We start from the raw sequence: 25,020 nt of genomic DNA, 5'->3' as shown, positions 1-25,020 counted from the left end.
GCTCGCCAGAGGTAGCCTGACTGCCGTTAGGTACCAAGATGAGATCCTCAGAACCCTTGTGAGACCATATGTTGGTGTCATTGGCCCTGGGTTCCTTATAATGCAGGACAATGCCAGACCTCATGTGGCTGGAGTGTGTCAGCAGTTCCTGCAAGATGAAGGCATTGAAGCTATGTACTGACCTGCCCATTCCCCAGACCTGAATCCGATTGAGCACATCTGGGACATCATGTCTCACTCCATCCACCAATGTCACGTTGCACCACAGACTGTCAAGGAGTTGGCGGATGCTTTAGTCCAAGTCTGGAAGGAGATCCCACAGGAGACCATCTGCACCCAAACCTCATCAGGAGCATGCCCAGGCCTTGTAGGGAGGTCATACAGGCACGTGGAGGCCACACACAATACTGAGCCTCAATTTGACTTGTTTTAAGGACATTACATCAAAGTTGTATCAGCCTGTAGTGTGTTTTTCCACTTTAATTTTGGGGGTGACTCCAAATCCAGGCCTCCATTGGTTAATAAATTTGATTTCCATTGATGATTTTTGTGTGATTTTGTTGTCAGCACATTCAACTTTGTACAGAACAAAGTATTCAATGAGAATATTTCATTCATTCAGATCTAGGATGTGTTATTCGAGTGTTCCCTTTATTTTTTTGAGCAGTGTATTATTAAAAAACCTGACTTGGGGTCCCTCCTCCTTTTTTGATAACCAGTGAAGATGAAGCAGACAGCTGTGAGCTGATATTACCAGGCTGGGAAGGTCTATTGTTATTCGGCCCTTTCCAGCATAAAAATACCAGCCCGCAGTTGCCAATTCTGGCGCTTTGCCTTCGCTCTTCCCGATTGCCCTGGTAAGGTGGCAATTGGGCTAATTCTCAAAAATCACAGCTGACTTCAAGCCTTGGTGTAAGTAACGGAGAGGTGTCTGTCAGACATCCCATTACTAACCCAGTAATCAAAAATAAAAACACACAAAAAAATAATAATTTTTTTGAAAATACGCTAACCCACACTTTCCCTGGTTGACTAATTTATTAAGAAACAAACAAAAAAAAAACACGCAGGTCGGCCGTGATACACCAAATCCGACATAGTCCTCAAATGGATACCTGAAAAACATAGATGAGTAGATTTGAAAAAATTTGAATTTGCAGATTTGACTAGGAAATTTGATTCACAGTAAAGTGATTCTCTGTGAATTGAATGTTTCCTATTATGCCCTGAGGTCTTTCCAGACTCTGAAGCATTTCAACTCTTTAATGACCAGAGCATTTTCCATTTTTGCATTTATGTTTTTTGCTCCCCTTGTTCCCAGAGCCATCATTTTTTTATTTTTAGGTCAATATGGCCATGTGAAGGCTTATTTTTTGCAAGACAAGTTGTACTTTTGAACAACATCACTGGTTTTACCATATTGTGTACTGGAAAACAAGAAAAAATTCCAAGTGCGTTGAAATTTAAAAAAAAGTGCAATTCCACAGTTGTTTGTTTTTTTTACCAGGTTGACTGACTGATAAAACTGACCTTCCATTATTATTCTTCAGGTCATTACGAGTTCGTAGATACCAAACATGTATAGGTTCTTTTTTATTCAAGTGGTGAAAGAAAAATCCAAAGTTTGCTAAAAAAAAGAAAGAAAAAAGGTGCCATTTTCCGAGACCCGTAGCTTCTTCATTTTTTGTGATCTGGGGCTGGGTGAGGGATTATTTTTTGCCCGCCAAGCTGTCATTTCTGTTGATTCCATTTTGGGGTAGATCTGATGTTTTGATCGCCAGGTTTTGCATTTTATTGCAATGTTGCGGCAACCAAAAAAACATAAATCTGGCGTTTAGAATATTTTTTTCATTATGCCGTTTACTGATTGGATTAATTATTTTTTATATTGATAGATCAGGCAATTCTGAACGCTGTGATACCAAATATGTGTATGTGTGCATTTTTTATTGTTGTATTTTGAATGGGGCGAAAGGGCGGTGATTTAAACTTTTATACATTTTTAATTTTTCAATATTTTTAAAACCATGTTTTTACACTTTCTGCTTGCTTCAATAGTCTTCATGGGAGACTAGCAGTTGTCCGATCGGCTCCGCTACATACAGCAGATCGCCTGTATGTATGATGAGCAGGTCGCTTGCATGTATCAGAAATGTTCACTTGATATGAGCGCCGACCACTGGGCGGTGCTCATAGCAATCTAGACATGACAACCACAGGGGTCTCCTGCAGACCCTGGGTTGTCATGTCGACCCTTCGGTCACCCACGGTCATGTGATAGGGTCACCGATGGGCGGGATAAGTGACGCGCTTCCAGCGCGGCTCTGTTAAATGCCGCTGTCAGAGATTGACAGCCGCATTTAACTAATGAATAGCGGTGAGTGGATCGCGATTCAACCCGCTGCTGTTGCGGTCACATGTCAGCTGTATAAATCAGCTGACATGTGCCCGGATCAGTGCAGGTTCTGTGCCAGAGCCTGCGCTGAACCAGGGGTTACGACATGGTGCGTACTATTAAGTACCATGTTGTAAATGGGTTAAATGTAAGATGTGAAAAAAAACCTCACCCCACCTCTTCGGTTGACCCACCTGCTCTCAGCCTGATGTCAGGTCCCCTGCACCACCATCGTGCCCAGTGTTTATTCTAGGCCAAGGCTTTTGGATGGAAACAGGCCCCAGAGTTCACTACAGCTTCTCCGGGGCCTACTCGCAGCCCAAAGTCTTGGCCTACACAGTGAACACAGAATGAAAAAAGTGGCGTGGCACAGGATCAGACAGCGGGCAGGGAGCAGCTGGGGAAGCTGGATAAGTGAGTGGCTGACAAAAGTTGTAAAAAAAAGAAAATTCTCACCACTCATCTTTCCGGAAACCCCCACTGCTCTCAGCCTGCTGACCAGTCCTCAGTATCTTTGTCTTGCCACATCTCGAGCCCAGTGCTGGCAGTATGTAGGCCCTGGATCACGCGCAGTGAACTTCTTAGTCTATTCCCATAGAGTAAACACAGTGCTGGAGATAGGGCACAAAGAAGGCACGGAGTACAGGAAAGTTGATAGGGAGCAACAAGGTTGGCAGGAAAGATGAATGGTGAGGTATGATTTTTTTATTTCCTTCTTAAAGCTTTTTTTAGTCTTTCTGCTGCTCAGCAAGATGGCGGCCATAGCCAACCGCCATTTTGCTGAACTTGTTCAGTCCGAATTACAAAAAAATCAGTATTCTCCAGAATACTTTATAATTACTTTATATGTATTATTATAACAGATAAACAATACAATTTGCCTTGAATTTTACTAAATATTTGGATCCCCTCAAATCCAAATTTTTGTGAATTGCTCTGTGTGAGTCCAGCATTAAAGCAGCCAGCTAGATGCCATTTTGCACATTAGAAAAGAACTGGGAATTAACTCCTTTAACCACCCAGCCAGTTTTCACTTTCCTCACCTGGCCAAATTTTACAATTCTGACTATCAATTTATAAGGTAATAACTCTGGAACGCTTCAACGTATCCCAGTGATTCTGAGTTAGTATTTTTTCATGACATATTGTACTTCATGTTAGTGGTAAATTTAGGCAGATATTTTTTGCTTTTATTTTTGAAAATATCGGGGTTTTGGCAAAAATATCTCAATTTCTCAATTTTCAAACTTTTAATTTTTATGCCCTTAAACCAGAGTTATATCACACAAAATAGTTAATTAATAACATTTACCACATGTCTGCTTTATATCAGCATACTTTTTGAAACATCATTTTTAACTGTTAGGAAATTAGACGGGTAAAAAGTTGATCAACAGTTTCTCAATTTTCCAACATAATTTACAAAACCAATTTTTGTAAGGACCACATCACATTTGAAGTTACTTTGAAGGATCAATATGACAGAAAATACTAAAAAATAACAAAATTTTTTTAAAAACTGCACCCTAAAAGTGCTTAAAACAGTGTTGCGCAAATTTGTTCGGCATTTCAAATTCGGGGTTCCGGCTTGTTCGCGCCAAAAAATCGTCTCTGCCCATGAACATCCCTGATTTGCCACGCTGTCATGCAGATGTTATGGAAGGAAAAAATTAAAATTTTACTTTTTCCCTCAAAAATGTTGATTTAGCCCTAAGAAACTTATCTAGAGGTGTGGTGAGCACCTTGAACCCACAGGTGATTCACAGAATTTTGCAATGTTGAACCGTGAAAATGAAAAAATAAATTTTTCCTTCAAAAAATGTTGGTTTTGCACAAAATTTTTCATTTTCACAAGGGTAACAGAAGAAAATGGACAGTAAAATTTGTTGTGCAATTTCTCCTCAGTACACTAATGTACCATATGTGGTGGAAGACTACAGTTTTGGCGCACGACAGGGCTTGGAAGGAAAGGAGCACCGTTTGACTTTTAAAGCGCAAAATTGGCTGAAATAGATAGCGGATGTCATGTCTAGTTTGCAGTGCCCCTGATATGACTAAACAGTGGAAAACCCCCACAAGTGACCCTATTTTGAAAACTATACCCCTTACCGAACTTATCTAAATGTATGGTGAGCAACATGAACCCACAGGGGCTTCACAGGTTTTTATAATGTTCAGCCGTGAAATTGAAAAATACATGTTGGTTTTGCCCAAATTTTTAATTTTCACAGAAAATGGCCCATAGAAATTGCTGTACAACTTCTGAGTACATTAATACCCCATATGTAGTGAGGAGTGAGCCTGCTCGCCAACTGCTCGGTACTCGCCCAAGCATCACTGTGCTCAACATGTTCGGCACTCGGTGAGTATTTGCGGGTTGCTTGGGCGGGAGCTCAGGTCTCCGCCCTGCATGTTTGGAGCTCTTTAGAGAGCCAATGAACATGCAGGGATTGCTTGCCACTCATTGTAATGACGTAGCCATGTTGGTTGTGGCATTAAAGTGATTGGCTGGCCGCACAGCGTCATCGGGTCTATATAAGACCTGGTGCCGCTATGCTCATCACAGTCTAACCCGGAATCAGGCAAAGTATGGAGAGATGCTGCTGAGCTAGGGACAGAATTGGCTGTGTAATAGTTATATATAGGTATTCTACAGCAAGATATACAGTACAGACCAAAAGTTTGGACACACCTTCTCATTTAAAGATTTTTCTGTATTTTCATGACTATGAAAATTGTACATTCACACTGAAGGCATCAAAACTATGAATTAACACATGTGGAATTATATACTTAACAAAAAAGTGTGAAACAACTGAAAATATGTCTTATTTTCTAGGTTCTTCAAAGTAGCCACCTTTTGCTTTGATGACTGCTTTGCACACTCTTGGCATTCTCTTGATGAGCTTCAAGAGGTAGTCACCGGAAATGGTCTTCCAACAATCTTGAAGGAGTTCCCAGAGATGCTTATAACTTGTTGGCCCTTTTGCCTTCACTCTGCGGTCCAGCTCACCCCAAACCATCTCTATTGGGTTCAGGTCTGGTGACTGTGGAGGCCAGGTCATCAGGCGTAGCACCTCATCACTCTCATTCTTCATCAAATAGCCCTTACACAGCCTGGAGGTGTGTTTGGGGTCATTGTCCTGTTGAAAAATAAATGATGGTCCAACAAAACGCAAATCGGATGGAATAGCATGCCGCTGCAAGATGCTGTAGTAGCCATGCTGGTACAGCATGCCTTCAATTTTGAATAAATCCCCAACAGTGTCACCAGCAAAGAACCCCCACACCATCACACTTCCTCCTCCATGCTTCACGGTGGGAACCAGGCATGTAGAGTCCATCCGTTCACCTTTTCTGTGTCGCACAAAGTCACGGTGGTTGGAACCAAAGATCTAAAATTTCGGAATCATCAGACCAAAGCACAGATTTCCACTGGTCTAATGTCCATTCCTTGTGTTCTTTAGCCCAAACAAGTCTCTTCTGCTTGTTGCCTGTCCTTAGCAGTGGTTTCCTATCAGCTATTTTCCCATGAAGGCCTGCTGCACAAAGTCTCCTCTTAACAGTTGTTGTAGAGATGTGTCTGCTGCTAGAACTCTGTGTGGCATTGACCTGGTCTCTAATCTGAGCTGCTGTTAACCTGCAATTTCTGAGGCTGGTGACTCGGATTAACTTATCCTCAGAAGCAGAGGTGACTCTTGGTCTTCCTTTCCTCGGGCAGTCCTCATGTGAGCCAGTTTCTTTGTAGCGCTTGATGGTTTTTGCAACTGCACTTGGGGACACATTCAAAGTTTGCCCAATTTTTCGCACTGACTGACCTTCCTTTCTTAAAGTAATGATGGCCACTCGTTTTTCTTTACTTAGCTGCTTTTTTCTTGCCATAATACAAATTCTAACAATCTATTCAGTAGGACTATCAGCTGTGTATCCACCGGACTTCGGCACAACACAACTGATGGTCCCAACCCCATTTTTAAGGCAAGAAATCCCACTTATTAAACCTGACAGGGCACACCTGAGAAGTGAAAACCATTTCCGGTGACTACCTCTTGAAGCTCATCAAGAGAATGGCAAGAGTGCGCAAAGCAGTCATCAAAGCAAAAGGTGGCTACATTGAAGAACCTAGAATATAAGACATATTTTCAGTTGTTTCACACTTTTTTGTTAAGTATATAGTTCCACATGTGTTAATTCATAGCTTTGATGCCTTCGGCGTGAATGTACAATTTTCAAAGTCATTAAAATACAGAAAAATCTTTATATGAGAAGGTGTGTCCAAACTTTTGGTCTGTACTGTCTATCCATATGAACTAACAGTACTTCTGAGGACTAATGCAGCTGCAAATATTCAGTGGTGATAGCAGGAATTAGGCAGGCAGGTAGACAGGGTTTGTGGCACTGTGTACAGCACAAGATAGTCCATTGTACATTCTGTCTGCTGCTGCTGTTACAGATATCTGTAAACATAGTCCCAGATATAAGGGGCCAGGACTAATTTCTTAATATCTTAATACTGATTATTTTCTTAAAAAGCAATCTAGAGTTGTGATGGGCAAACTAGAACACTGTTTGTACCGAACACCTACCGTTCGGGCACAGACCCTCAGGAAGTCCGTGTCAATTTTCGGGTGTTCCTTGCTTGACAGCGCAGGAAACAAAGGCTCTGAACAGCAGTAATAACATTATCGTGGTCAGAGCGCTGTGGCAGTGACCAGCGGTAAAAAGCTTACCACGGGTCATACTACCACCATCCAACGGCGCCTACTGCCATACGAAACAGCGAGCGCAGATGCCGCTGGATGGGAGCAGTAGTCTCTCATCCGCCGGTGCCTGTGCTGAAAGTACATTTTTTTTTTTATTTATTAACAAAATATTAAAATAAAAATAAAACACATTATACTTACCTACACATTGTCCCCAATGTTCTCCGCCCCTGCAAAAAATAAAAAATAAAAAACACTATATACTCAGCTTATACTTAGTCCCCGAAGTCCATGATCACCTGTAATAAAGGTAAAATAATAAATCAACTTCATCCTCACCTGTCCGCCACAGTCCAAATAGTGGGGGCCCACAATGATCCCATGAACAGAACAGCCACATTGTAAAATGTGACCGCTCTGTTCATTTGCTGGCAATACACTGACGCTCATTCCGGCAAATGAGGTCAGCACCTGCGCGGTTATTATTTTCCCCCACTTGCGTCAATGAGTTGAACTCAATTTAACTCATTGACGTCATCGCAAGTGTGGGAAAATACTCACTGCGCATGCACTGACCTCAATACACTCAATGAGAGTCAGGGTAGTGCTGGCAAATGAACAGAGTGGTCACATTTTGCAATGTGGCCGTTTTGTTCATGGGATCATCGTGTGACAGTCGATATTTGGACTGCGGCAGACAGGTGAGGATGAGGTTGCTTTATTATTTTACCTTTACTATAGGTGATCATGGGCTTCGGGGACTAGGTGAATATATGGTGTTTTATTTTTAATTTTTTTGCAGGGGGCGAGAACATCAGGGACAAGGTGTAGGTGAGTATAATGTGTTTTATTTTTATATTTTTAAAATAATTTTAAATTTTTTTTTTTTACTTTCAGCACAGCACAGGCACCGGTGGATGGGAGACTACTAGTGTTGAGCATTCCGATACTGAAATATCGGGTATCGGCCGATATTCACTGTATCGGAATTCCGATACTTAATTCCGATACTTTTATAATATCGAATACCGGAATCGGAAGTTCCCATAATGCCTGCGCTCTGCAGTGTCTCTGAAGGATGACAAGCTGGATGGCAGCGCTCAGCTGCGATCCAGCTTGTCATCAGAATGCCATCCCAGCGTGGGAGAATTCTCCTGATTGTTTAAAAGCCGGCGCGCGGTAAAAAGCCGCCGGCTTTTAAACAATCACACAGCCCCATACTGCTTCCCCGCAGCCTCCCACCCCGATCCTCCGCTCCCCTCGCCACCTCCCATCCCGATCGTAAATTAGGACCGGGCGGGGAGCGCAGCACCAAGGAGCGAAGGACCCGGGCGGGGAAGCCGGCAGTGAAAAGACTTCACCGCCGGCTTTCCCGTTCTGTGCTGCGCTTTCCCGCCGGTTATTTCAAATGAACAGCTGAGGTATCAGGTGATGCCGATCAGCTGTTCATTTGAAGTAGCCGCGGTGCCCTCAGAGGGTTCATGTGAGTTCATGCTTGACTGCATGAACTCACATGAACTTTCCCACGGCCGCACAGGTCAGCCTCACCTCCCAGACCCGTCATGATTAGTGTGTGCGGGGTGTGTGTGTGTGCGGGGTGTGTGTGCGGGTGTGTGTGCGGGGTGTGTGTGTGCGGGGTGTGTGTGTGCGGGGTGTGTGTGTGCGGGTGTGTGTGTGCGGGTGTGTGTGTGCGGGTGTGTGTGCGGGTGTGTGTGCGGGCAGACATAGGCCGATGTGACACTACTACTCCCATCGGCCTATGTCTGTCCCCCGTCCACTCCTGCCAGCAGGATCAGCTCGATGGGAGCAGTAGTTCCCATCAGCCTGATCCTGCTATTTAAATTGCCCTACTGTGTCCCCAATAAATTTTAAATACATGTCATTGGTGGCCAGTGGTTACCTAAAAGAAATTAGTTCATACATTACCTGTCCCCGCCGATCGCCACCTAAAATAAAGTAAAAAATAAAAAACTACACCTATACTCACCAAGACACCTAATTCCCCGAAGCCATCGATCTCCTGTAATAAAATATAAAATAATAAACCACAACCTTATCCTTACCCCTCCGTAGTAGTCCACGAGTGTCCCACGAAGATCTCCAGTTCAGAGCAGCCACATAGAATGTGACCGCTCTGAACCGCTGCCGCCGCTAGAATGACGGGGCCGTAAGGGTTCACCGGAGTTCAGGCAGCGCTGCTCCGGTTAGCTCCTTTACGGCACTGCTGTATCGTGAGAAATTCCCACGGTACAGCACTGCCGTAAAGGAGGTCTCCGGAGCTGCGCTGCCTGAATGCACTCCGGTGACCTCAGTCAGTGGCTCCCGCTGCCGGGAGCGGACGTGTTCCCGGCAGCGTGAGCTTACAGCAGCCATGCACAGCTGTCACCATCTCCAGATGTGACAGCTGTGCATGGGAGATCAGCGCAGGAACGTGGACAGGTAACTATTTTTTTTTTAGTAAACTAAGAATTAAATAAAATGGTGTTTTATTTCAAATAAATTATTTTTTTCTGGGTGTAGTGTGTTTTTTCTTTTTAACACTTTGTAGGTTAGTAATGGGGGTGTCATATAGACGGCCATCATTACTAACCTGGGCTTCATGGCAGCTGGCGCTGACATGAACCCCACCACTATTACCCCCTGCCACCGCACCAGGGCAGCGTGGAAGAGCGAGGCTAAGTGCCAGAATTGGCGCATCCTATGGATGCGCCATTTCTGGGGCGGCTGACGGCTGGTGTTTCTAGCCTGGGAGGGGGCCAATATTCATGGCACCCTTCCTGAGCTATTAATATCAGCCCCCAGCTGTCTGCCTAGCCTTTGCTAGCTATTAAAATAGAGGGGACCCCACGTCATTTTTTTTTGGGGGGTCCCCCATTTTAATAGCTAGTAAAGGCTATGTATTCAGCTGGGGGCTGATATTAGTAGCCTGGGAAGCTCCGTGGGTTTTACCCCCTTCCCAGGCTTCAAACATCTGCCCCAGCCGTCTGCTTAACCTCCGCTAGAGACTAAAATTATGGGGGATCCCACGCCATTTTTTTTTTAAATAAATCCTTTATTTTAACACTAAATGACATTTGAGGACTTAATAAAGATGCAGTCCCTAAATTATTATTTATTTTTTAATAAATTTTTCCCAAAACTTTTGACGTGGGCTTCGCCATATTTTTGTATGCCAGCCAGGTACAGCATCCAGCTTCTATGAACGCGCCATTTTCCGGGGCGGCCGCGGACTGCAATTTTCAGCGGGGGGGGGAGGGCAAAAAGCTTGGGCCTCCCTGCGCTGCAGATTCCATCCCCCAGCTGCCTAGTTGTACCTGGCTGGACACAAAAATAGGGAGAAGCTCCACGTTTTTTTTTTTTTAATTATTTCATGAAATTCATGGAATAATTAAGAAAAAAAGGGCTTCCCTATATTGTTGTGTCCGGCTAGGTACAAATAGGCAGCTGGTGGTTGGGGGCAGCCCGTTCCTGCCTGCTGTACCTGGCTGGACACAAATATAGTGTGAAGCCCCACGTCAATTTTTTTTTAATTATTTCAGGAAATTCATGAAATAATTAAAAAAAAATGATGTGGGGCTTCGCCCTATAATTGTGTCCAGCCAGGTACAGCAGGCAGGAACGGGCTGCCCCCAACCACCAGCTGCCTATTTGTACCTAGCCGGACACAACAATATAGGGAAGCCCTTTTTTTCTTAATTATTCCATGAATTTCATGAAATAATTAAAAAAAAAAATGTGTGGCGCTTCGCCCTATTTTTGTGTCCAGCCAGGTACAACTAGGCAGCTGGGGGCTGGAATCTGCAGCGCAGGGAGACCCAAGCTTTCTGGGTCCCACCCGCTGCAAATTGCAGTCCGCAGCCGCCCCGGAAAATGGCGCGTTCATAGAAGCGCCATCTTCTGGCGCTGTACCCAACTCATCCAGGGCCCTGGTGCGGTGGCTCACTGGGTAATAAAGGGGTTAAGGCCAGCTTGGCATTATCCGCTGGCCCTAAGCCCGAAATTCATGGGGTCACGCCAATATTAGACATGACCGCCATGAATTTCTAGTAAAGTATTTAAAAAAAACACAAACACCCAGAAAAAAGTCCTTTAATTGAAATAAAGACACAATTCTTTATTGTTCTAAATTAAACCATACTTACCGCCACACCCATTCCAGCTGAAGCCAACGATCTCCTGCAATAAAAGTAAAATAATAAAGCAACCTCATCCTTACCTTTCCATGGTTCCCAGGACAGCTTCAGCTCTGCTACATCGAGATGACAGGCTGGACCGCAGCAGAACGCTGCCATCCAGCCTGTCATCCCGCGGACACTGAGAAGCGCAGGCATGCTTGCGCTCCTCAGTGTCTTTCTGTGACGTCATCCAGATGAGCCGAGGTCATGTCCAATGAACTCAGCTCACCTCATGCACGTCACTGACAGCGTGGGAAAATTCTCCTGCACTCAGCGCTTCAGCGTGAGAATTCTCCCACGCTGTCAGTGACGTGCATGAGGTGCGCCGAGTTCATGGGACATGACCTCACCTCATGCACGTCACTGACAGCGTGGGAAAATTCTCACGCTGAAGCGCTGAGTGCAGGAGAATTCTCCCACGCTGTCAGTGACGTACATGAGGTGAGCCGAGTTCATTGTCGGCTCATCTGGATGCCGTCACAGCCAGACACTGAGGAGTGGAAGTATGCCTGCGCTTCTCAGTGTCTGCGGGATGACAGGCTGGATGGCAGCGTTCTGCTGCGGTCCAGCCTGTCATCTCGATGTAGCAGAGCTGGAGCCGTCGTGGGAGCCATGGAAAGGTAAGGATGAGGTTGCTTTATTATTTTTCTTTTATTGCAGGAGATCGTTGGCTTCAGCTGGAATGGGCGTGATGGTAAGTATGGTTTAATTTAGAACAATAAAGAATTGTGTGTTTATTTCAATTAAAGGACTTTTTTCTGGGTGTTTGTGTTTTTTTTAAATACTTTACTAGAAATTCATGGTGGTCATGTCTAATATTGGCGTGACCCCATGAATTTCGGGCTTAGGGCCAGCTGATAATGCCAAGCTGGCCTTAACCCCTTTATTACCCAGTGAGCCACCGCATCAGGGCCCTGGATGAGTTGGGTACAGCGCCAGAAGATGGCGCTTCTATGAACGCGCCATTTTCCGGGGCGGCTGCGGACTGCAATTTGCAGCGGGTGGGGCCCAGAAAGCTTGGGCCTCCCTGCGCTGCAGATTCCAGCCCCCAGCTGCCTAGTTGTACCTGGCTGGACACAAAAATAGGGCGAAGCTCCACGTTTTTTTTTTTTTAAATTCATGAAATTCATGGAATAATTCAGAAAAAAAGGGCTTCCCTATATTGTTGTGTCCGGCTAGGTACAAATAGGCTGCTGGTGGTTGGGGGCAGCCCGTTCCTGCCTGCTGTACCTGACTGGACACAAATATAGGGCGAAGCCCCACATCAATTTTTTTAAATTATTTCATGAATTTCCTGAAATGATTTAAAAAAAATTGACGTGGGGCTTCGCACTATATTTGTGTCCAGCCAGGTACAGCAGGCAGGAACGGGCTGCCCCCAACCACCAGCTGCCTATTTGTACCTGGTTGGACACAACAATATAGGGAAGCCCTTTTTTTCTTAATTATTTCATGAATTTCATGAAATAATTAAAAAAAAAAAATACGTGAAGCTTCTCCCTATTTTTGTGTCCAGCCAGGTACAACTAGGCAGCTGGGGGATGGAATCTGCAGCGCAGGGAGGCCCAAGCTTTCTGCCCCCCCCCCTCCCCCCGCTGAAAATTGCAGTGCGCAGCCACCCCGGAAAATGGCGCGTTCATAGAAGCTGGATGCTGTACCTGGCTGGCATACAAAAATATGGCGAAGCCCACGTCAAAAGTTTTGGGAAAAATTAATTAAAAAATAAATAATAATTTAGGGACTGCATCTTTATTAACTCCTCAAATGTCATTTAGTGTTAAAATAAAGGACTTATTTTAAAAAAAATTGATGTGGGGCTTCGCCCTATATTTGTGTCCAGCCAGGTACAGCAGGCAGGAACAGGCTGCCCCCAACCACCAGCTGCCTATTTGTACCTGGCCGGACACAACAATATAGGGAAGCCCTTTTTTAAAAAAATTATTTCATGAAATAATTAAAAAAAAATTGACGTGGGGCTTCGCACTATATTTGTGTCCAGCCAGGTACAGCAGGCAGGAATGGGCTGCCCCCAACCACCAGCTGCCTATTTGTACCTGGTTGGACACAACAATATAGGGAAGCCCTTTTTTTCTTAATTATTCCATGAATTTCATGAAATAATTTTAAAAAAAAATGCGTGGGGCTTCGCCCTATTTTTGTGCCCAGCCAGATACAACTAGGCAGCTGGGGGCTGGAATCCGCAGCGCAGGGAGACCCAAGCTTTCTGGGCCACCCCCGCTGCAAATTGCAGTCCGCAGCCGCCCCAGAAAATGGCGCGTTCATAGAAGCGCCATCTTCTGGCGCTGTACCCAACTCATCCAGGGCCCTGGTGCGGTGGCTCACTGGGTAATAAAGGGGTTAAGGCCAGCTTGGCATTATCAGCTGGCCCTAAGCCCAAAATTCATGGGGTCACGCCAATATTAGACATGACCACCATGAATTTCTAGTAAAGTATTTAAAAAAACACAACACCCAGAAAAAAGTCCTTTAATTGAAATAAACACACAATTCTTTATTGTTCTAAATTAAACCATACTTACCACCACGCCCATTCCAGCTGAAGCCAACGATCTCCTGCAATAAAAGTAAAATAATAAAGCAACCTCATCCTTACCTTTCCATGGCTCCCACGACAGCTTCAGCTCTGCTACATCGAGATGACAGGCTGGACCGCAGCAGAACGCTGCCATCCATCCTGTCATCCCGCAGACACTGAGAAGCGCAGGCATACTTCCACTCCTCAGTGTCTGGCTGTGACGGCATCCAGATGAGCCGAGGTCATGTCCAATGAACTCCGCTCACTTCATGTACGTCACTGACAGCGTGGGAAAATTCTCCTGCACTCAGCACTTCAGCGTGAGAATTTTCCCACGCTGTCAGTGACGTGCATGAGGTGAGCTGAGTTCATTGGACATGACCTCACCTCATGTATGTCACTGACAGCGTGGGAGAATTCTCACGCTGAAGCGCTGAGTGCAGGAGAATTTTCCCACGCTGTCAGTGACGTGCATGAGGTGAGCTGAGTTCATTGGACATGAACTCGGCTCATCTGGATGACGTCACAGAGAGACACTGAGGAGCGCAAGCATGCCTGCGCTTCTCAGTGTCTGCGGGATGACAGGCTGGATGGCAGCTTTCTGCTGCGGTCCAGCCTGTCATCTCGATGTAGCAGAGCTGGAGCTGTCCTGGGAACCATCGAAAGGTAAGGATGAGGTTGCTTTATTATTTTTCTTTTATTGCAGGAGATCGTTGGCTTCAGCTGGAATGGGCGTGATGGTAAGTATGGTTTAATTTAGAACAATAAAGAATTGTGTCTTTATTTCAATTAAAGGACTTTACTCTGGGTGTTTGTGTTTTCTTTTAACTTTGACTATGGGGTTAGTAATGGGGGTGTCTTATAGACGCCTCTCCATTACTAACCTGGGCTTGATGTCAGCTGGCATTATAAGCTGACATCAACCCCAACCCTATTACCCCCTGCCACCGCACCAGGGCAGCGTGGAAGAGCGAGGCTAAGTGCCAGAATTGGCGCATCCTATGGATGCGCCATTTCTGGGGCGGCTGACGGCTGGTGTTTCTAGCCTGGGAGGGGGCCAATATTCATGGCTCCCTTCCTGGGCTATTAATATCAGCCCCCAGCTGTCTGCCTAGCCTGTGCTAGCTATTAAATTAGGGGGGACCCCACGTCATTTTTTTGGGGGGGTCCCCCATTTTAATAGCTAGTAAAGGCTAGGTATTCAGCTGGGGGCTGATATTAGTAGCCTGGGAAGCTCCGTGGGTATTACCCCCTTCCCAGGCTTCAAACATTTGCCCCAGCTGTCTGCTTAACCTCCGCTAGAGCCTAAAATTAAGGGGAACCCCACGCCAATTTTTTTTTAAATAAATCCTTTATTTTAACACTAAATGACAAGTACAGTAATCAACACTGTCACTGTACTTCATATATATGTGACTGACATGTTTCTATCTATCTAATCTATGTGTGATTCTCTATTCCTTCTATTCTAAATTGTCGGGTACAGATGCTGAATTGCCGGCCGGCTTTCTTAAAGAGACGGTGCATGAAAACACTATTATTTTTTTAAATAAATCCTTTACACTAAATGACAAGTTCTGTAAGCAACACTGTCACTGTACTTCTTATATATGTGACTGACATGTTTCTATCTATCTAATCTATGTGTGAAGCTCTATTCTGTCTGTTATAAATTGTCGGGTACAGATGCTGAATTGCCGGCCGGCTTTTTTAAAGAGACGGTGCACGAAAACACTAATATTTTTTTTAATAAATCCTTTACACTAAATGACAAGTACAGTAAGCAACACTGTCACTGTACTTCATATATATGTGACTGACATGTTTCTATCTATCTAATCTATGTGTGAAGCTCTATTCTTTCTGTTGTAAATTGTCGGGTACCGGTGAATGCCGCTGATGAATTGCCGGCTTTTCATGTCATTCTACATTATTCTTAGTTGTTTTACTTCATGTAGAATTAACCTACAAGGAAAGAAAGGGTTTATTTTCATTCCGATATTTGTGTCCCATTGACTTGCATTGGTTTCCGGTATCGGAATCGGCGATATCCGATACTTTTTGGGTATCGGCCCGATCCAATCCGATACGATATTTCCTGATATCGGAAGGTATCGCTCAACACTAGAGACTACTGCTCCCATTCAGCGGCATCTTCTTTCGCTGTTTCCTATGGTAGTAGGCGCCGGTGCCTATGACCGGCGGTAAGCTTTTTACTGTGGGTACTGTCACAGCTGTGGCATTATATGGACACCTGTCAGCATGATGCCACATCGCTCTGACTGCGGTAATGCTATTACCGCTGATCAGAGCCTGTGTTTCCTGCGCTGCCACGCAAATGACAGCACAGGAAACCAGGAATATTCGGCTCCCCCATTCACATGAATGGGGTCCGTGTTCGGGGTTAGGGTACGGTTCTGGTACCCGAATCCAAACTTTTAATAAACTGTTTGGCGTTCAGCTCAATTCGCCGAACCCGAGCAGTCACGGGTTCGCCCATCACTAATCCAGAGTACAGCCAGATCTTTTCCATCATCGGACGTGATCCCATACTACAGCGATAAAATACATAGTAAACGTGTAAAATATTGTCCTCCATTTATAGTTTGAAGCAGTGTGTCAGTGAAGCTATTCAGACATGGTCGCTGGCAATAATAGGAAACTACAGGGCCGCTATTTAAAACTGTGGGTGTCCATCAGATGTATCAAATTTAACTGTGATACAAATCCAGCCATTTCTGTCCCCCATTTAGAGTTTGTAGAAGTGTGTCAGTGAAGCTACTCACACGTGAGCTGTGTCAAATAGGAAACTACAGGGCCGCTATTTAAAACCGTGGGTATCCGTCACATGCATCACATATAACTATGGTACAAATCCAGCTATTTCTGTCCTCCATTTAGAGTTTGTAGCAGTGTGTCAGTGAAGCTATTCTCACGTGGTCGCTGTGAAGAATAGTAAACTACAGGGCCACTATTTAAACCTTTGGTGTCCGTCAGACTTATCACATATAGCTGCGGTACAAATCGGGCCATTTCTGTCCTCAATTTAGAGTTTGTAGCAATGTGTCAGTGAAGCTATTCACACGTGGTCACTGAGGCAAATAGGAAACTACAGGACCACTATTTAAAACCGTGGGTGTCCATCAGACGTATCACATTTAACTGCAGTACAAATCCAGCCATTTATGTCCTCCATTTAGAGTTTGTAGCAGTGTGTCAGTGAAGTTATTCACATGGGGTCACTGTGAAGAATAGTAAACTACTACCGCTATTTAAAACCGTGGGTGTCTGTCAGACGTATTGTCAAGGTAAAATATATATATTATAGAAAATCAATTAGTTTCTCTAATAGATTACCTAATCAGTGTGAATTAAAAAAGAGATGATGAAATAATATATGTGAATGTATGTATGCAAATGTGTATATGCACATGGATTATGTTAATAGTTAATGAATAGTATTGAGCGAGCATGCTCGACACTGCTCGGTACTCGCCCGAGCGTCTCACTACTCGGGATGTTCGGCGAACACCAAGCTTTTTCGGGTTACTCGGGCGGGAGCTCGGGTCTCCGCCCTGCATGTTTGGCACTCTTTACAGAGCCAATGAACATGCAGGGATTGCCAGCCAGTCTCTGCAATGCTGCGGCCATGTTGGTTGTGGGCATTACAGTGATTGGCTAGCTGCACAGCGTCACCTTGAGTATTTAAAACCGGGCGCCGGCATCTTGGACACAGTCGCTCCGGATCAGACGGTGTAGGGAGAGGGCTGCTGAGCTAGGGAGAGATTTATACTGCGAAATAAGTAGTGTAGGGTCTCTAAAGCCTGCAAAATCAAACAAACAGTCCTTCTCAGGACTAATATCCATCCCAGATATCAGGCAGGCAGGAAGGCTGTATAGGAGACGCAGTGGTTATACCAACAAGCAATGCATTACAGTCCCGTGTGCTGCTTTTCAAATAGCTAGACTTAGCCCCAGGTCTCAGGGGCCATGAAAAATCCATTTTTTTTCATCTAAATCGTCTTTTTTTTTTTTTCCCTCAGTCAGACTGTACAAATTCTGGTCTTATTAACCTTTTGGTATTTCCCCCCCCCAAAAAAAAAATTGACTGTGTCTGTGAGTGTTCAGACACAAATATATCTGTTTAAAAGAGTTTTTTGGAGGCCAGAAAACTAGAACTGTGGTTTTCCAATTTCACGGTTGAAATCTGGGTGTAATCCACCTTTTTGCTTAAAAAAGCAGCTTCAGTTTCTCCCTGACTGTTCTGACACAAATATATCTGTTTAAAAGATTCTGGTGTAGGCCAGAGAACTAGAAATGTTGTTTTCCTCTTCCACGGTTCAAATCTGGGTGTAATCCACCTTTTTGCATAAAAAAAAGCAGTTTGAGTGTCTCGCTGACTGTTCAGACACAAATATTTCTGTTTAAAAAATTCTGGTGTAGGCCAGAGAACTTGAACTGTGGTTTTCCACTTCCACGGATCAAATCTGGGTGTAATCAACCTTTCTGCATAAAAAAAAACAGTTTCAGCGTAGCGTCTCGCTGACGGTTCAGACACAAATATATCTGTTTAAATGATTCTCGTGTAGGTAAGAGAACTAGGACTGTGGTTTTCCTCTTCTATGGTTCAAATCTGGGTGTAAACCACTTTTTTACATTAAAAAAAACAGTTTCAGTGTCTCGCTGACTGTTCAGACACAAATATATCGGTTTAATAGATTCTGGTGTAGGCCAGAGAACAAGAAATGTGGTTTTCCTCTTCCATGGTTCAAATCTTTGTGTAATCCACCTTTATGCATAAAAAAAAACAGTTTGAGTGTCTCACTGACTCTTCTGACACAAATATATCTGTTTAAAAGATTCTGGTGTAAGCCAGAAAACAAGAACTGTGGTTTTCCTCTTCCACGGTTCAAATCTAGGTGTAATCCACCTTTTTGCTTAAAAAAAACAGTTTGAGTGTCTCACTGACTGTTCAGACATAAATATTTCGGTTTAAAAGAAGCTGGTGTAGGCCTGAGAAACAGAACTGTGGTTTTCCTCTTCCACGGTTCAAATCTGGGTGTAATCCACCTTTTTGCATGAAAAAAACGTTTCAGTTTCTCGCTGACTGTTCAGAGACAAATATTTCTGTTTAAAAGATTCTTGTGTGAGCCAGAGAACTAGAACTGTGGTTTTCCAATTCCACGGTTGAAATCAGGGTGTAATCCACCTTTTCGCATAGGAAAAAAAAGTTTGAGTGTCTCGCTGACTGTTCTGACACAAATATTTCTGTTTAAAAGATTCTTGTGTGAGCCAGAGAACTAGAACTGTGGTTTTCCAATTCCACGGTTGAAATCAGGGTGTAATCCACCTTTTTGCATAAAAAAAACAGTTTGAGTGTCTCACTCACTGTTCAGACACAAATATTTCTGTTTAAAAGATTCTGCCATAGGCTAGAGAAACAGAACTGTGGTTTTCCTCTTTCGCGGTTTAATTCTGGGTGTAATCCACCTTTCTGCATAAAAAAACAGTTTCAGTGTCTCGCTGACTGTTCAGACACAAATATATCTGTTTAAAAGATTCTGGTGTAAGCCAGAGTACTAGAACTGTGGTTCTCCTCTTCCACAGTTCAAATCTGGGTGTAATCCACCTTTTTGCTTAAAAAAAAAACAGTTTGAGTGTCTTGCTGACAGTTCAGACATAAATATTTCTGTTTAAAAGATTCTGGTGTAGGCCTGAGAACTAAAACTGTGGTTTTCCACTTCCACGGTTCAAATCTGGGTGTAATCCACCTTTTTGCACAAAAAAAAAAACAGTTTGAGTGTCTCGCTAACTGTTCAGACAGAAATATATCTGTTTAAAAGATTCTGGTTTAAGCCAGAGAAATAGAACTGTGGTTTTCCTCTTCCACAGTTCAGATCAGGGTGTAATCCACCTTATTGCATTAAAAAAAGCAGCTTCAGTTTCTCGCTGACTGTTCAGACACAAAAATATCTGTTTAAAAGATTCTGGTGTAGGCCAGAGAATTAGAACTGTGGTTTTCCAATTCCACGGTTCAAATCTGGGTGTAATCCACCTTTTTGCATAAGAAAAAAAAGTTTGAGTGTCTCGCTGACTGTTCTGACACAAATATATCTGTTTAAAAGATTCTGGTGTAGGCCAGAGAAGTAGAACTGTGGTTTTCCACTTCCACGGTCCAAATCTAGGTGTAATCCACCGTTTTGCTTAAAAAAAACAGTGTGAGTGTCTCGCTGACTGTTCAGACACAAATATATCTGTTTAAAAGATTCTGGTGTAGGCCCAAGAAACAGAACTGTGGTTTTCCTCTTCCATGGTTCAAATCTGGGTGTAATCCACCTTTTTGCATAAAAAAAACAGTTTGAGTGTCTCGCTGACTGTTCAGACACAAATATATCTGTTTAAAAGATTCTGGTGTAGGTTAGAGAACTAGTCCTGTGGTTTTCCTCTTCCACGGTTCAAATCTGCGTGTAATCCACCTTTTTGCATAAAAAAAATACAGTTTCAGTGTCTCGCTGACTGTTCAGACACAAATATATCTGTTTAAAAGATTCTGGTGTAGGTCAGAGAACTAGACCTGTGGTTTTCCTCTTCCACGGTTCAAATCTGGGTGTAATCCACCTTTTTGAATAAAAAAAAATAGTTTGAGTGTCTCGCTGACTGTTCAGACACAAATATTTCTGTTTAAAAATTTCTGGACTAGGCCAGAGTACTAGAACTGTGGTTTTCCTCTTCCACGGTTCAAATCTGGGTGTAATCCACCTTTTTGCATAAAAAAAAAACAGTTTGAGTGTCTCGCTGACTGTTCTGATACAAAAAAATCTGTTTAAAAGATTCTAGTGTAGGCCAGAGATATAGAACAGTGGTTTTCCTCTTCCACGGTTCAAATCTGGGAGTAATCCACCTTTCTGCATAAAAAAAACAGTTTCAGTATCTTGCTGACTGTTCAGACACAAATATATCTGTTTAAAAGATTCTCGTGTAGGCCATAGAACTATAACTGTGGTTTTCCTCTTCCACGGTTCAAATCTGGGTGTAATACACCTTTTGGCATTAAAAAAAACAGCTTGAGTCTCTTGCTGACTGTTCTGACACAAATATATCTGTTTAAAAGATTCTGGTGTAGGCCAGAGATGAAGAACTGTGGTTTTCCAATTCCACGGTTCAAATATGGGTGTAATCCACCTTTTGGCTTAAAAAAAACTGTTTGAGTGTCTTGCTGACTGTTCTGACACAAATATATCTGTTTAAAAGATACTGTTGTAGGCCAGAGAACTGGAACTGTGGTTTTCCACTTCCACGGTTCAAATCTAGGTGTAATCCACCTTTTTGCATAAAAAAAACAGTTTGAGTGTCTCGCTGACTGTTCTGACACAAATATATCTGTTTAAAAGATTCTGGTGTAGGTCAGAGAACTAGACCTGTGGTTTTCCTCTTCCACGGTTCAAATCTGGGTGTAATCCACCTTTTTGGATAAAAAAAATAGTTTCAGTGTCTCACTGACTGTTCAGACACAAATATATCAGTTTAAAAGATTCTGGTGTAGGCCAGAGAAGTAGAACTGTGGTTTTCCTCTTCCACGGTACAAATCTGGATGTAATCCACCTTTTTGTGTAAAAAAAACAGTTTGAGTGTCTCGGTGACTGTTCAGACAAAAATATTTCTGTTTAAAAGATTCTGGTGTTGGCCAGAGAACTAGAAATGTGGTTTTCCACTTCCACGGTACAAATCTGGGTGTAATCCACCTTTTTGCCTAAAAGAAACAGTTTGTGTGTCTCGCTGACTGTTCAGACACAAATATATCTGTTTAAAAGATTTTGGTGTAAGCCAGAGTACTAGAACTGTGGTTTTCCTCTTCCAAAGTTCAAATCTGGGTGTAATCCACCTTTTTGCATTAAAAAAAAGCAGCTTCAGTTTCTCGCTGACTGTTCAGACACAAATATATCTGTTTAAAAGATTCTGGTGTAGGCCAGAGAACTAGAACTGTGGTTTTCCAATTCCACGGTTCAAATCTGGGTGTAATCCACCTTTTTGCATAAGAAAAAAAAGTTTGAGTGTCTCGCTGACTGTTCTGACACAAATATATCTGTTTAAAAGATTCTGGTGTAGGCCAGAGAAGTAGAACTGTGATTTTCCACTTTCACGGTTCAAATCTATGTGTAATCCACCGTTTTGCAAAAAAAAAAACAGTGTGATTGTCTCGCTGACTGATCAGACCCAAATATATCTGTTTAAAATCTTCTGGTGTAGGCCAGAGAAACAGAACTGTGGTTTTCCTCTTCCGCGGATCAATTCTGGGTGTAATCCACCTTTTTGCATAAAAAAAACAGTTTGAGTGTCTCACTGACTGTTCAGACACAAATATATCTGTTTAAAAGATTCTGGTGTAGGTCAGAGAACTAGACCTGTGGTTTTCCTCTTAAACGGTTAAAATCTGGGTGTATTCCACCTTTTTGGATAAAAAAAAACAGTTTCAGTGTCTCGCTGACTGTTCATACACAAATATATCTGTTTAAATGATTCTGGTGTAGACCAGAGAACTAGAACTGTGGTTTTCCTCTTCCACGGTACAAATCTGGGTGTAATCCTCCTTTTTGCATAAAAAAAAACAGTTTGAGTGTCTCGGTGACTGTTCAGACACAAATATTTATGTTTAAAAGATTCTGGTGTTGGCCAGAGAACTAGAACTGTGGTTTTCCACTTCCACGGTACAAATCTGGGTTTAATCCACCTTTTTACATAAAAGAAACAGATTGAGTGTCTCACTGACTGTTCAGACACAAATATATCTGTTTAAAAGATTCCGTTGTAGGCCAGAGAACTAGAACTGTAGTTTGCCTCTTCCATGGTTCAAATCTGGGTGTAATCCACCTTTTGGCATAAAAAAACATCTTCAGAGTCTCACTGACAGTTCAGACAGAAATATATCTGTTTAACCCCTTAAGCCCCGGAGCATTTTTCGTTTTTGCATTTTCGTTTTTGCTCCCCTTGTTCCCAGAGCCATAGCGTTTTATTTTTTGGTCAATATGGCCATGTGAGGGCTTATTTTTTAAGGGACGAGTTGTACTTTTCAACACCATTACTAGTTTTATCATATCCTGTACGGGAAAACGGGAAAAAAATTCCAAGTGCGGTAAAATTGCAAAAAAAGTGCAATACCACAGTTGTTTTTTATTTATTTTTTTTACCATGTTCACTGAATGCTAAAACTGACCTGCCCTTCTTATTCTACAGGTCATTACGAGTTCATAGACACCAAACATGTATAGGTTATATTTAAGTGGTGAAAAAAAATTCCAAAATTTGGTAAAAAAAAAAATAAAAAAATAGCGCCATTTTCTAAGACCCATAGCGTCTCCATTTTTCGTGATCTGGGGCTGGTTGATGGCTTATTTTTTGCGTGCCAGGCTGACGTTTTTATTGATAACATTTGGGGTAGATCCGATGTTTTGATCGCCCGTTATTGCATTTTATTGCAATTTTGCGGCGACCAAAAAATGAAATTCTGCCGTTTAGAATTTTTTTCTCGCTACGCCGTTTACCGATCGGAATAATTATTTTTTTATTTTGATAGATCGGGCGATTCTGAATGCGGCGATACCAAATATGTGTATGTGGGTTTTTTTTTTATATATATATTTTATTTTGAATGGGGCGAAAGGGGGGTGATTTAAACTTTTATATTTTTTTATTTTTTTTTTATATTTTTAAAAACTTTTTTTTTTTACCTTTTGCATGCTTCTATAGTCTCCATAGGAGACTAGAAGCAGCAACTGTCCGATCGCCTCTGCTACATACAGGAGACGAGCAGGTCCCCTGCATGCAGCAGAAATGGTCCTGTGCTATGAGCGCCGACCACTAGGTGGCGCTCATAGCGACAAAATCATGACAACCACAGGCGTCTGCTGCAGACCCTGGGTTGTCATGCACGCCCATCGGCGACCCGCGATCACGTGACGGGGTTGCCGGTGGGCGGGGCTTATGACGCGCTACCCGGAAGCATGCGTTAAATGCTGCTGTCGGAGATTGACAGCAGCATTTAACTGGTTAACAGCCGCGGGTGGATCGCGATTCCACCCGCGGCTGTTGCGGGCACATGTCAGCTGTAAGAATCAGCTGACATGTGCTCCGTTCAGTGAGGGCTCAGCGCAGCAGCCCTCACTGAACGGAGGGTACGCAACAGGGGTTAAGTGGTTAAAAGATTCTGGTGTAAGCCAGACAGCTAGAACTGTAGTTTTCCTCTTCCACGGTTCAAATCTGGTTGTAATCCACCTTTTTGCCTTTTTGACATAAAAAAAAAACAGTTTGAGTGTCTCGCTGACTGTTCAGACACAAATATATCTGTTTAAAAATTTCTGGACTAGGCCAGAGTACTAGAACTGTGGTTTTCCTCTTCCACGGTTCAAATCTGGGTGTAATCCACCTTTTTGCATAAAAAAAAAACAGTTTGAGTGTCTCGCTGACTGTTCTGATACAAAAAAATCTGTTTAAAAGATTCTAGTGTAGGCCAGAGATATAGAACAGTGGTTTTCCTCTTCCACGGTTCAAATCTGGGAGTAATCCACCTTTCTGCATAAAAAAAAACAGTTTCAGTATCTTGCTGACTGTTCAGACACAAATATATCTGTTTAAAAGATTCTCGTGTAGGCCATAGAACTAGAACTGTGGTTTTCCTCTTCCACGGTTCAAATCTGGGTGTAATACACCTTTTGGCATTAAAAAAAACAGCTTGAGTCTCTTGCTAACTGTTCTGACACAAATATATCTGTTTAAAAGATTCTGGTGTAGGCCAGAGATGAAGAACTGTGGTTTTCCAATTCCACGGTTCAAATATGGGTGTAATCCACCTTTTGGCTTAAAAAAAACTGTTTGAGTGTCTTGCTGACTGTTCTGACACAAATATATCTGTTTAAAAGATACTGTTGTAGGCCAGAGAACTGGAACTGTGGTTTTCCACTTCCACGGTTCAAATCTAGGTGTAATCCACCTTTTTGCATAAAAAAAACAGTTTGAGTGTCTCGCTGACTGTTCTGACACAAATATATCTGTTTAAAAGATTCTGGTGTAGGTCAGAGAACTAGACCTGTGGTTTTCCTCTTCCACGGTTCAAATCTGGGTGTAATCCACCTTTTTGGATAAAAAAAATAGTTTCAGTGTCTCACTGACTGTTCAGACACAAATATATCAGTTTAAAAGATTCTGGTGTAGGCCAGA

The sequence above is a fragment of the Phyllobates terribilis genome, unplaced genomic scaffold (assembly GCF_046119375.1).
Source record: "Phyllobates terribilis strain yellow unplaced genomic scaffold, ASM4611937v1 Scaffold_9__5_contigs__length_417890890, whole genome shotgun sequence".
Classification (NCBI taxonomy): Eukaryota; Metazoa; Chordata; class Amphibia; order Anura; family Dendrobatidae; genus Phyllobates; species Phyllobates terribilis.
The sequence above is the reverse complement of the archived record's forward strand: the minus strand, read 5'-3'. Positions refer to the sequence as shown.